This window comes from Anopheles coluzzii, chromosome 2, assembly GCF_943734685.1.
Source record: "Anopheles coluzzii chromosome 2, AcolN3, whole genome shotgun sequence".
NCBI lineage: Eukaryota > Metazoa > Arthropoda > Insecta > Diptera > Culicidae > Anopheles > Anopheles coluzzii.
Window position 1 is genome coordinate 7,369,371 of NC_064670.1, and position 13,871 is coordinate 7,383,241.

Sequence of the window (13,871 nt, forward strand, 5' to 3'; positions counted from 1 at the left end):
ACTTCCCCTGGACAAAGTCAGATCAATTTGCGACGATAATTATGACGAAAAGCGACAGCCACCTGTCAATGGGGTAAAAAAGATGGTTCCTCTTCCCCGGTACAGGTGCGTGGGTCATTAGTGGGTTGAGAGGAGTTGATGAGAGGCAGCAGAGGGGAGCAAAATCTCGTCACCTTTTCCTAAGCGGAGCTGTGGGTGTTGAGTTTCGAAGCCCAGTTGCTAGAGTTGTTATAATAATTTTGGGCCCTTTTCGCGTGACCTTCCTGGCAGTAGCAGCAGCAGCAGCAGCATCGTAGAAGCATTCGGTTTCTCTGTCTTTTGTTTGATCATCCGGATCATCCGGCCGGATAAGCCGGGTGCTTACGGCCAGTTGACAGTTGACGTAAAGACGTGAAACGATCCACTCGACGCCTTGGTTGCGCCGTTGAATGCTGGCGCGGTAAACCGCTTTGAAGCCGCATTTTGTAGAATTGTTTTAACATAATTGAAAACATTTCATCATTCATTTAAGAGCAGGCGAAGCACAATGTTCGCCGTCTGCTACAATTATCTAGTTAATGTTTTGTTGAGGCCGGGCCGGGCCTCAGTCGCTAAAAGTCGCCCCGCTTGCGGCTTTCTCCCTTGCAGTATAAACGATCCCCGTAAATGTTCCCCCCACCAACAGAAGCCTCCAAACAGACCGCGAAACCTTTTTATGTGCGCGGGCGCCTGCCGAGCGGAATCGCTTGAACCGGCACCACGGGCTTTATGGGCAAACTTAATAGAATATGTTTTACGGTCCCTTGCGGCCATAAAGGAATAAAAGCATAATTTACTTGCAATAAAGCGCGCTGCATCACCCTCCCAATTCCCGTTTTCGCTCTCTCGATCGACAGCTTTTCCATGGTACCGGCTGCTGACAGACAGACAACCCGGCACCGTGATTGACATGTTCCCGGTTCGTGCGTGCGTTGGCCGTGCAAAGGGAGAAAGTTTTTTCTTTGCATATGCCCAAAGTCCCGAACTTCCCGGGGCACGGGCAGGAAATGTGAAAAATGGCCATCCAAGTGATCCACTCTCGCTCTCGAACTTCATTCAATGTTTCGTTTATCGCTCGTTTGAAACTGACACTGCCGGACGGGGGGCCAAATGGGACAACAGTTTTTCGGTTGGTAGAGCCATTTCCTCCCTCTGCCCTGGGAGGGGAAGAGCTGTTATTTTGGGCAGATTGTTGTCGGGGCCCGTTGTCTGTTCCGTCTCTCCGTAAATCTGTAAAGCGCATCCGTTCCTGGGGGGATGAGAAGAAAAAAAAAACAGTAAGCTGGAAGGAAAAATCCACCCCGAAAAGAACACGTCCCAGTGTCCGTGAAAGTCATTTATTCAAATTAAATTTCACGTCCACCCAGGTTGAGCATAATTCATATTTATTGTTCAACTTTATGGCCTCTGCTTCGGCGCCTGAGTGTGTGTGTGTGCGTGTATTTGTGGCTTCTTTGGGTGGGCATTTCGGCACGGTGTAGGCTATAAAGTTTGGGACCTAGCAGGGAAAATCGTTGCTCTAGTAACGCTTTGGCCAAGCGTGTTGCTATTGGTTTGATACAGACAAAAGGGATTTGTTTTTTTTTTTTGTAAAAAACTGGCATAATGGTGGAAGGTGGATTAGACAGTGGTTGTAAGTGGATTATGAGTCCGCCAAAATCCAATTGGTCACGACACTATGATAAGGTTATTTTAAAATTCTATTATTTTCTTGCAGGCTTGAAATACTCAATCAGAATCGCAAATGCATCCCATTGGATTCAATGTTCAATAAAATGATTACCACACATTAAAAGATTATCTGATAAAAATGAAAAAAAAACAAGGCTACCTCTGCATCAAGTAAAACACCATTCAAGAAGATCATGTGAAATCAGATTGCAGATGAAAAGCAAAAAAAAAAAAAATACAGCACATTACATACAGCATATAAATTGAATAAAAAGGCAATCAGTCGCACGAGTACAACCCCTCCACGTCGCTCGTTCGAATGTCGCTGTAATGTTGCAACAGAGTTTTAACTGCGGCACAATTGTCATGTTACGGGAAGAGAGACACATTTGTGTCCACTGCCCACCAGATGATCATTATTTATCCCTTCCCTTTGCTGTGCAGCCTCTCGGGGGTGTGTGAGTGTGTGCTGATCGGATCCAATGGCGCCAGTTGATATCTGTAATTTTTCGCTCGCTTTCGTTCGCATTGCATGCCCACTGCGTTCTACAGAGGCAAAGGGTTAGAGCGATGAGCTGCGTGAAGCGGGGATGAAATTCATACAATTATTGTTTGAGCACAGTAATTCACCACCGATGGACACACGGGATGCAGATAATGGGGCCGATTGTGTAATGATGCTAGCTGATTATATGTTCGCAACGATCTGAGTGGAGTTTTTTTTTTTGCTGTCTACTTTTCCAGGAGCTTTTTTTTCCTCCCCCGGCAACATACACTCCTGCTGGGGGAGTATGTTGAACAAGCGTTGAGATTTTTGTTGCTTTCGTTCATGCTTTTCCAGAGCATGAGGGAGGCAGACGGTATTACACAATAATCGATACAGTATTGCTGATTCGGTATGTTTGCTTTCTTTCCTTCCAGTGTGGAATCTGCGCCGAGCAACGCTAGTGTATTATAATCGTTTTATCATCCCGTCTGTGCGTGAGTGAGATTGTGCGTTGGTGGTTTGAAGCAATAAAAACTCACTTAAGAAACAATCGTAATCGATTGAAAATTCAACCAAAGCATCCGGACACCGCGAGTCTATCGATGAGTTGGTAGTAGCTGAAGGGCAAAGGTAAGTAGACACACACAACAACAACAACAAAAACTCACAATCTTTCGGTCTTTGTTCCGGTGGAGATTTGTTTAGCTTAACGAGACCAAAGGGAAGAGGGAGAAATGGGCAGGAGCATGCGAGATCGGAAAAGCCCTGCCTGCCGATCTCTGCTTCTTTCGCATTTAAATAAATAATGAGAAAGGATCAAGAAGGCAATCCAAACAAAAGGAAGTGTAACCCCTTTTTTTAATATCATCCGTCGGAAGGTCTGCCGTTGGACACCTTCAAGAGTGTTTCGATTGCACCCTTTTCTTGGTCTTTCCCTCTCTCACTCTCTCTAGTCTCCTTTAAACTTTTTTTTTCATTTTTCTCCTGTAGCTTGCGGTGAGTGGGGTGCAACACAAAGGAACGATTCCATTCTCAATCCCTTTTTCCCGATCCCGAGAAGCCAGACCTGTCCGGAGGGTACGCGTGACCAATCTGGGCTTTTGTTTATTGTAGGCCCGGATTTTTGTTTTTTGATTTTTGGTAAACGAAACCGGACTGGCGGAGGGTTTTTATTTTTTGTTATTGCTGTTGCTGTCAACCGGTCGGAAAATCCGGACCCATATTGCCATAGACCCAACGGGTAAATGGTTCCGTAATGGTAGATCAACGCCCGGAAGAGAGGACATCCTCATTATTGTGTGAGCGTGGGTAAACAGCTCGCGGATCGGGGCACATGAAAGTGAATCCGTTCGTTTTGCTGTGCCGATTTTGGCATCGAGCAGAATGGCGTAATTCGTCACTAGCTAGGTCGGGAATTGCACAGTAAATGTGACAACGGAATCTTCTGACATGAGAGGAGGTGACAGAGGCGGTTTTTTTATGTTGTTGTCTACGGCTACTGCACGAAAGCAACCTGCTAAGGACGGAAATTAGTAGGTAATCAACTGAAGAATGGCAAAATAAGCAAGACTTTGGTTAAATGTAGGGGAAAGGGGTCCGTGACCCACGGTGCGATCATCTAGTGGAGAGTTTTTTTCCATTCCATTTTGTTCGCGACCGAGCTAGCTCGCCCCGATCAGGGTCGAGGCGTATTTAAATGGACCTATTTCAACATAAGTCCCTTGGGACAGGACTTCCGTTTCTTTTCCTGCAGTTTTTTTTGTGTGCGTTGCTTTTGTGTAAGTCGTCCAAATGCTGGAAGTGCTGTACTATGAGAGGGTGGAGGTGTGGTGACATGCCTTGCTTATTTATTTGACCCAACGGAAAATGAGAAACTGGGCCGAGGGTCGAGCCAGCAAGTAGCCATATCGGTTGTTCTTATCTTTCTACCAACGAGTACTTCTAGCCGGCTTCCCGGGCGCACTGTTGATCGGACTTCTTTTTTTTCCATTTCATTGCAATGCTGTTATTTTCCTTTTCCCTTTTCCGGTTTGGTTCCCTGCAAAGGGCACGGACACGGCTTGAATAATGACATCAAACGAAACATAAAAATTGTCCACTACGGAGCAGACGGTACGCGCCATCCAGGAGCTGGTATGTTGAAGGTGGCTCAGAAATGAATTACACCAGCATGGGGATGTGTAAAACGAGGAGACGGAATGCTGACACAGAAGACGAACGGTGAAGAACCCAACATTAATGGGGTTACCTATCATGCTGGTAGCGGATTGTTAGGAAAATTAGGTTTTGAATCTGGCAGCAGTCGTGTAGTGCAGGCGATGGTGTATTTTTCATTCCCAAGCGGAGGGTGGAAGGGACAAATCACAGTTCATGACACCATTATTAAGATGAACGAAATAAATCCATTTTAGTGCCGAAAAGGTTAACCATAAGGGGAGGAGGGTTGAGGATTAAAAAAAAAGAAGGTTGAGCGAAGGATGTTTCAGCGTAGTTTATTTGAATTGAAAAATTCGTGGAATTGGAAGCGTTTCCTCTTAGGTGACAATTTTGCTATAAACCGTTTTGAAGGAAGCATAAGCATGAGATATTTTCAAAATCGGAAGGTTGGTTCAGAAGCTGTTCTTTCCCATGTATAATATTTTTGTATAGGGCATTACATCTTGTTTGATAAAGATTACTATCTGATTCAATACAGTTTCAAATTGGGTACGCTACCTATAGGAAAGCTTCAAAACTATTCTAAGCAATTTATTGTCACGGGATGATTCAAGTTCTTTCTAAATCGCTTACCCACAATCAACGCAACTCAATGCTCATGATCACTGCACACAGATCAGCCGGATAATTGGCTTACCAAAAAGAAACAGTCTTATCGAGCAGTACAGTGCGTCCAATCTGCACCACGAAGCGGAAAGAAAAACTCCACCTTCGTTGGAGCTAAGAATCGAAAATCAATGAGCTATTTCATTTTCGTTCTCCATTCCCCGGCTTGTTGAACAAGCCCGATCGCACTCCCGTCTGTTCGGCACACTTTACGTGCAAGCCTTTCTGCCTTTTGCCATTGTTAGTACTGTGGAGCGCAAATGACGTGAGGCAAAGCAAGTGCTTCAGCTACGGTGTGAGACGTGCGCAAACCCTTCGAGCGGCTTTGTCGCCGGTCATCCTGGCAGCTCGGCAGTTGGATGGCTCTCACCGGGGGAGCCGGGTCTGCCCCAGAAGGCGAAGACACGAGAAGCAAAAACATTCCTCAAGCGCACATTGCCGGCACACGTTCGGTGGCCATTTCTTCACTTCACTAAAATTCCTCATGCAAGCGTCAATCGTCTTCGGAGGAAGATAGTCCTTTTCGAGCAAACAGCTTTCTCCCTCTGTCCGCTGAATGTGCTTCTGGGATGGATGGAACCATCGCACGATTCCATCCTTTAGTAGCATCGACATAAAAAAAGAAGCACCTTCAGCAAGTGAGCAATTTGTGGATGCCGTTAGGGAAAGTGCGTGTATTGCTTGTTCGTTTGCTGTTGTTGTTTTTTTTGTCGTTCTCTGTTCTCCTCATGCCACATCAAATTGCGAGCCACACCTTTGCCTAGCCTAGGTTGGTACGTTTGCTGGCAAGACACACAAGCGTGGTTGATTCTTTGCCGGTTCGCCGCAGGACTACACTATCACTGTACTCTGTCGGTGAGTCAATCTATGTCTTGGGGTGTTCGGGCGAGGGATGAAGGATCTCTGTCGAAGCAAAATCAACATTCCTGTGTTCGTTTTGGTGGTATGTTTTATTTGCACACCTTAGACACACACACACACACTCACGTACGTGGAGAAAATGCTTTGAACGGGAAGACGTTCCCACCAGTCCATCATGGTGTTGGTGTGTTCCCAGTTTCGGAAGGTGCGCTACCGAAGAGTTTCACGATGGTGAGCTGTTTTGTTCCAACCAAACAGTAGTGTGCGGTGAGTTTGATGCTCTGTTTTTGTTTGACTGGAAATGTGGTTGTATTTTTTGTTTTCAGTCTTCAGGCTTCTGAACAAACTTCCTTTTCAAAGCAGCCAACATTCGGTGGTGCTGGTGGTGGTGGTGGTGTTAAAATGAGTAGCATTTCTATCGGATTCCAATTGCATTAGTGGCTGTGGTTTGGGGTAGTTGCAACTACTTTCGACCATTAATTCTCCAATGCAGTGTGTGAGTGACCTTCTGCAGCAGTAGTTTGTTTGGTACGAAAAAGTGATTTACAAACAACTTTCTCAATCAATTAGCAAAGCATAATTGAGTAGAATGAGAGCTAAAGAGGGGTTAATGTTAAAGCAAATGGGCAACTCAGCAATTTCTTCAGCAACGAATGCTGTACACGTTTTCATGGTATTTTCCATATAGAGAAATATTATATATTTTTTATATTTGGTTACTAGTTCAAGTGTAGGGTTTAACATTGCTTTTCTCTTATCAGTTTAAAGCGGTATTTACTCTTTATTCACCTAAGCCGCTCTGAACATAATTCAAGATGTAAATCTTCTTTGGTGGAAGAAAAAGTTATAATCAAACCGTTTTAGCCTCATTTAAATTAAAGAAACATTAATGTCATGTTAATTATAGCAAATAGGAGTCATTTATTCTAATCATAAAACAGAAGAATGAACTGTTCTTTATAAAGACATGATTACGAAGGTTATTTTTGTATGCCAAGTACTCCAAGAAGCTTTAACACAACAAATAATGTTAATTAGCCGGCACTTTGGGCACTATATTTGAAGCAAATGAGGGAACAGAATGTAATTGTACATACCTAATAGCGATTTCCGGAAATGATCCAAGTTACTGGAGGGGGTTTTCGCCGAAAACGGAATAAACTGAGGGAATCGTAGTACCTTTTACTGAGTGAGCTTGTTGTAGCTTTAACGCGCACAATGTAATTAACTTGTACTTTCTAAACCATCCTTTAATCACTACCCAGCCACACAGCTGGTATCTTTTTTCCCACAAAGAAAACTTTCTGTTGGCACATTTGCATTGCAACACGATACTCATTAGTGTGTATCGAACGGTGCGGCTCAGTTCTAAACATCCCACCACTGCAGTCATGCAGGGCTTCGGCGAGTGGGAATTAGAATTGCTGATTAGCTGCCTGTGAATGTGGTGTGTGTGTGTGTGTGTGTGTGTGTGTGTGTGTGTGTGTGTGTGTGTGTGTGTGTGTGTGTGTGTGTGTGTGTGTGTGTGTGTGTGTGTGTTGACTTAGCAGCTTGAAGCTGTTGTACCAACTCGGTGTCAGCGGGTCCGGATGTTCTTAAAGCAAACCACCAACAAATGCTACTTCGCTCGTATCTTTGTTAGATGTAGATTTAACGGATGCAGAGCAGGAGTGTTTCAGCGCCGATTGCTGCAGCTTCAATTTAGAAGACACTCGGGATCAAATGATCGGCCCCATCCCACCTTCTGCACTTGCTGCCCTGCTGGAAACCAGGAAAGGATAAACTGAACGCATAATTAATAAGATTATAGAAAACCGAAGGTAGCGAAACTAAACACGGGCCCGGATATTATTAGGACCGCATGTTAGCGGAAGGGGACGTGTGAAAGAAGGACAAAGGATGAACATGGCCGGTTGACCGGTGTTCAGGCTGTGTTGTTGTAGTGGATTAGAACACACACAGTGAGAGAGAGCGAACCGGCTTCCGTGTTCTTGGGCACGCTGTGTGTATATCGTACGGATCGGGCCAGCACGTTATGTGTTGCTTTTAATTACCATCGGACGAGGCTATTGATTCGATTAGCGAAATTAGTTAATGCGCTCAGATTACTGCCCTTTACCCTGGACTTTGTGTATGCGTCCATGTGTGTGTGTGTGTGTGTATGTGCGTCTAGTCCTGTGACCTCTGAGGTGAAGTGAATTAAAGCGGTTAATTATTTGTTGTGTCCGGTATCGTGAAGCGCAGGGAAGTGAAACGCTAGCTTGTAATGGGTAAAGAATGAGCTCTTCTTAACACGTGATGCATGATCTTGGTTGATGTGGTTCACTACAATCAACCATTAATCAGGTTAGCTGCAGCTGTAATTGATGGATATTAAAATTCTGCAGACGACGAAAGCTCCACGAGGCCTTGCAAATGATATTGAATTAGGTTAAAATTTGTTCGTTAAAAAGACTAATTCGAGCATCTTACACTTATCAACCTGATTCTGATTAATAGCATCCATCTCGGCAGTGTGTAATCGAAGCTTATCGATTGTTTAATCAAATTAACGAGCCTGTACGGCCTGCACTGTGTCCACGCAGACGCAGCACCAGCGGTCCATGATTTGTTTCCCATCCTTAGCAATGCACGCAGCACCGTGCCGTTTCATGCGAAGGTGATAAAATTGTATCGCACCTTGCCTCAATTTATCGGCAAAGAGATTTCCCCAAAACAAGCCAAAACCACCCGCACACGGCCGGCACAATGGCTGTGCTGGCCATTTTTCCGCCCCTGGTGCGGCATTATCGGCACCGTACGACACCTAGTTAGGTAGTATCTTGCTCTCGGCGCCACATTTCCCCGTAGGCGGCACTGTGTACCAGTGTGGTGAGATTTTCGGGATGCGCCACCGTGTGCCATTGTTCATCGTGCCGTATCGGCCGTTCCGAGGCAAGGGCCCCTCGGTAAGAGTAGCGAGTATCAGGAAGGGATAATAATAAAAATGAAGCTTAGCATCAACAGCCTCCCAAGCACACGTAGTGGCACTACATTATCATCTCAACATCGAGGAGCAGCCGTGCTTTGTTGCTTTGTTGTTGGGGGAGGGCCCGAACGGTTTGCTTCAGGTGGGCCGAAGCGGTTTGATTCTTCCGAGGGCGTGTACCGGCGTGTCTGGTACGCGCCACCGTTACACAGTGCTTGACAAGGTGTTAGCAACGGGGCAGAATTATGAAGCGTTCGTCCACAGTAAAGAGGCTTTGTTCGGAAGTATGTAACATTTCTCGGATGAAACATCCACTATGAGCAAGGGCAGAAAATAGTGAACAAGGTGAGCACTATTGCGGGCTAGTGGCAAGAGTTTCGCATCTTGCACACATCACTGTACGCTTACACAACCTTGCGCTGTTGCCCACCGGGTGTGTAGGCATGCATTGCCTCCGTAGTGCTGGTGCTGTTCATCGTTTAGCCTCTGGAATGCTCATGCTTCGCAACCCATAAAAGAGAAATAGACCAGAACCGTTTCACAAGGTTGATGTTATTGTTTATTTACGATGCCTATCGTTTGCGGTGTGCAAAATATGAACAGCTACGGCACAAATGTTCATGTTGAAGACAATGTCGAGCACCTGTTTCTGCTCGGCGCCGCCAAACACTCGCACTCATCTCGGTAAATGGCTGTGAATGTGTGTGTGTGTTTGTGCGTTCGTAACAAGAGCTTGGCCCACAATGGATTTGGGCAATGGGACCTAGTTCACTATCATTGACACTATTGCAATGGTGTGCGCCTGTTTGGCGAAAGGGGTGGGTGAATCCTGAAAAGGAATAAATGTTGGCTGCATGTTCCCTAAAGTTCCACCACCCCCCCCCCCCCCCCCCCCCCGAAAAACAGGTTTATCAGAGTGCGAGGGTACAGCAGTGCTCCAACCAACGGTGGTGAGGTAAAAAAAAAGAAAGAAAATAAACGGTATGAAATTTTTATGCACCAAATACTATCAAACGTCTAGCGCGCGGTGCCCAAATACCGTGCAAGAAGAAATCGCTCGTAATGGTCGTTTCGTAAGCACGATAGGATCTTACCATCGGTACCGGTAGGCTATAGATGGTCAGGATGGTTCTCTTTCGGGCATTGTTGCCGGTGTATGGTGTAAGGTTACGCCTGCTTCCATGTGTGTGTGCGCTTGTGTACGGCTGTGTACATCGCAAACATCGCGCGCAAAGCCTGTGCCCGGAACGCGCGTGAGTAAATCCGCTGTAAGAGAATATTATCTGTTAAGTAAGCTAATTTTACGATCATAAATGTATGTGTGTGTGTGTGTAGGTGTATTTTTACAAGGGATTTTCGTGGCGATGGTGGTCGTTCCGCAACCGCTAAGACGCGGTGCGGACGACAGGGCGACAGCACACACACACAGTCGTTTTCGATTTCCTGGGCCACTGCTATCATATGTTATGGTCGCGTATTATGTGAAGCATTGTGTAGCGTGGCGGGGGGCTTGTGGAGGCAGCTCCTGGCAGGTGGGATTGTGGGTTAGAGCGTGTGCGGTGAACGCAATGTGGCACAGTCGCACTGTGCACGTACTGTTGCGTAAAAAGAAAGCAGGTTTTGCCTGGTTCGTTTCGTTACGCTGCCATGTTGTAAATAGTTTAGAAATCGCTATGTTGAAAAGGGGAACCATTTGGATAACATAGACTCTTACAGTGTAATAATGTTGGCACAGTTTTAATATTTTATGTAAGAAAATTATATTTGAATCACTGCAAAAAAAAAACAACAGATTATTGCATTCAAAATGGAAGCAGATTGTGTTTTGTTTCATGCATAAAGCTGAATAAATTTATCTCTTATTTTGATCAGCTTTTAAATTAAATGCTATGTTTAAATCAATTGGGTGATGACTATAAATTGAAAGCTCATCCGAAACATCTCTAATCCCCAATATTCATGGGAAGAATCAAATATTGGTACATTCATAAGTAAATGGGATTTTCTTCTGACAAATTCGTTTGCTGGTTTTGGGTTTTGTGAGCTTAGCCGGCGCAATCGTACCTCAACCAGGAGTTAACAAATGTCCCTACCTTACCCATAGAAGTTGACAAATTCCATACAACGAATCAAAATCGGATCTCGCTGCAATCTCTGCTCTGCTCGGAATGGAACGGATCGCTGTCGTTCGTTTGGCTATGGGTTTACAGTCCCTTCCCTACATTCCACCATCTGCCATCACCTGGTGCGGTGGTCTGCCCATGGGAAAAAGGTGATTCATACCAGTTCCGTTAAGCCAGCCGCTACCGCCCGGTAGACGCCGCACCGCGGGTATGCTTAGTCGAAACGTAGCAGTGAACGAGTCGGGATCATCTCAAAATGCCGCACATTTGGCAACAAGCAGCAACAGCAAGCAAACAAGGACGGTAAATGTGAAACTTCGGTATCTTCGGTTTGCCCCATCAATGGGTGCCCCATTATTGTACCAGCGTAAAACTTGCCTCATTACGCGCGTTTTGCGAGTCAGCCGAACCGAAAACCGGTCTCTGTTGCCGACGTTGCTGTGTTTCGGGGCCGGCCCGCAAATAGCCCAAATGGGAGCATTAAGTAAGGGTCATAAAGGCAACCAGAGCAACCGAAAGAAAACGGCATGATGGGTTATCGATGTGTGAGGGCAGGGAAAGAGACAATGGTTGTCCCCGATACACCCCCCCCCCACACACATACACACACGCTGACAAGTTTATGAACCTCGGGAGAAAAGCAAATGGTGGGAGCAAACACACGCACATACGCCCGCGTTATGATGGCAGCGGGGAGCGCGCCGAAGGGAAGGGCCGAAAACCGGATCTTGCGCGGGTATTAGCCGGGGCGGGTGGTTTATGGGTAATGGTCGCATCGTAACCGAGAGTTACGCTTTATTTTAACTAAAGATCCACCGTAAGCCGCTCCGCTCGCTCGCACCGATAAACCGGCGTGTGCGTTTACGGGTGTGCGTGCGGATTTGCTGTAAACGTTAGCGTGCACGGGTCGTTGGAAAATTGGCCGTGGAGCGCAAAGCGCTGACCATGGACGGTGCAGGATGCGATATGGAGAAAGTTTTGTGGCCGGGCGAGTGCCTCATTTTCCCCCAGCAACGGGCAAACGGAAGCTTTGATGCGTAACCGTGGAAAGATAAATCAAATAATTATCGAAGGAAAGTTTTTCCCGCTCGCTCAGCAGCTAAACAGAGCTATCTGGGTGTGTGTCTGGGGTGATATAAATCGCTGATTGTAGCCTTTGCAGCGGGATCAGACGGGGCAAAAGGCATTCCCAATCAACGCTGCTCGGTACACGCAACGAGTGAACGATAATTGGCATGGAAAGGTTCAATATTAAAGTTTCCGTCTGAAGGATAAATATTGAAAGATGGTTTGCAATGGCTTGGTGTTTGCTGGAGAGTTGTCGAGACTGGCTTCACGAGCCTGGCCTTTTCAGAACTTACAATGATGCTTGCTACAAGCACTGCTCATCCTGTTTGCGAAGAGAAACAGCACATGACATAAGTGTACAATACAAACAAGCCAACCATCCAACACGTGCCGTTTCCTTTCAAACAGCTCCATCCCAAAGTGCAACCACTCGTGAGCACACTTGAGCAGGACAGGGTTCATATGCGAACACTTGGTTGCTACAAAGAAAACTTGAACTTTACCCTCCCCACAACACAGACAACGCCACAAGCGCGCGCCGTACAGGGAGGAAAACAAAATTAATGGACTTTTCACCCCGGGTTCAGGAATTAAAAGTGGAAGCTGCAAAGTGTTGCTGCCCTACTGCCCCCTCTGCCACAGCAGACAATGATGCGATGGGGCGCTTGCCCCAAAAAAAAAAAAAAACAGTGTTATCTACGACAGGCAGCATGGTTTCGACCGTCGGTCCCTGGTTCACTTGTCGACCTCTGGTTTCTTCTCCAGAAGTTTGGTGCGCAACCATTTGCTCTCTAATTTTATATCACATCAAATTTACAAGCAAACACTCTGCGTGTCTCCGCAAGAAAACCCCTTCCAGCCCCTGCCCTCAGTTACGGACGTGTTTTGGTCAACACATTTTCTCAAGCAGCTCCCATCTTCCCTGCGATCGGATGGTTTGCGAAGATTTGCGAGACACCAAGTTCACACAACACGAAAGTTTTGCTGTCGTTTTGTGATGTCGTGCAAAAATTAATTTAAGATTATATTCCCTACCGCTGTTAGCCGTAGGTGTCCCCCTCCCCACCGGACGGTCGGCCACGCACGACGGTGGAGAAGGGAACGCAGCCGAGCAGGCACTCTAGAACTTGGCAAGAACAAGCTTAATGGACTTCAGAGTGGTTGCAAATAGGTGTCCCCAAAGGGGAGCCGGAGCTGTGCCGTCGGGCTGACCAGCGGAGATTAAGCTGTCACACTTTAGGGGACGTCCATGTTAGGGAAAGATATTTCCACTCTTAGGGAGAGAAATGAAAATAAATGATAAACTATTTTGACTCGGAACAGATCAGCAGTCTGTCGAATTAATAAAACGTGGTGACATTTCGCTCAGCTAGTTCTGTACATATATACAGTTGGGCGTAAAATCTACAGGCCCAATTCACAGGCAACCAAAGCACTGAGCAACAAACACTTAGCCGAAGAGGGAAGCAATGTGATCCTAACTCGATTTGCCCAACTTAAACTCTACTCCCTTCCACCTTCCCTGTGGCCATTACGAAACGGGCGGCGAAAACTTTGGTGGTCAATCGCGTGGTACAAAATGAAGCAAACTGTGTCAGGAGAGGTGTTGCGGTGGTGCAGGGGCTGGGAAAACTGTAACAAGCAAAAGCAGGAACTCGCCACTCGTGCAAAATGCATTACTGACAAGATAAGAGATTAAATTTAATTAATTTAATTTGAAAATTAATGCGAAAATGTTCTCCTGCGCTTAAATCAGTCTTCTCCTTCCTCGCCATCCTTCCGTTCTTTGTCGTTCTGTCTCTCTCTCTCTCCTAGCTGTAGGGTTGCTGTGCTTATGCTCCTGCCTGGAATG

The 13,871-nt window shown here is 46.1% G+C and overlaps 1 protein-coding gene across 3 annotated transcripts in view; it reads left to right on the forward strand.

The window, feature by feature from the left end:
- Positions 1-13,871, forward strand: part of LOC120949827 (uncharacterized) — a 180,687-nt gene that overhangs the window by 94,440 nt on the left and 72,376 nt on the right. For all 3 annotated transcript variants that reach the window (XM_040367359.2, XM_040367361.2, XM_040367360.2), the window contains exon 3: positions 2,611-2,806. The gene's annotated coding sequence lies outside the window, so the exon portion shown is untranslated. The remainder of the gene's footprint in view (positions 1-2,610; positions 2,807-13,871) is intronic.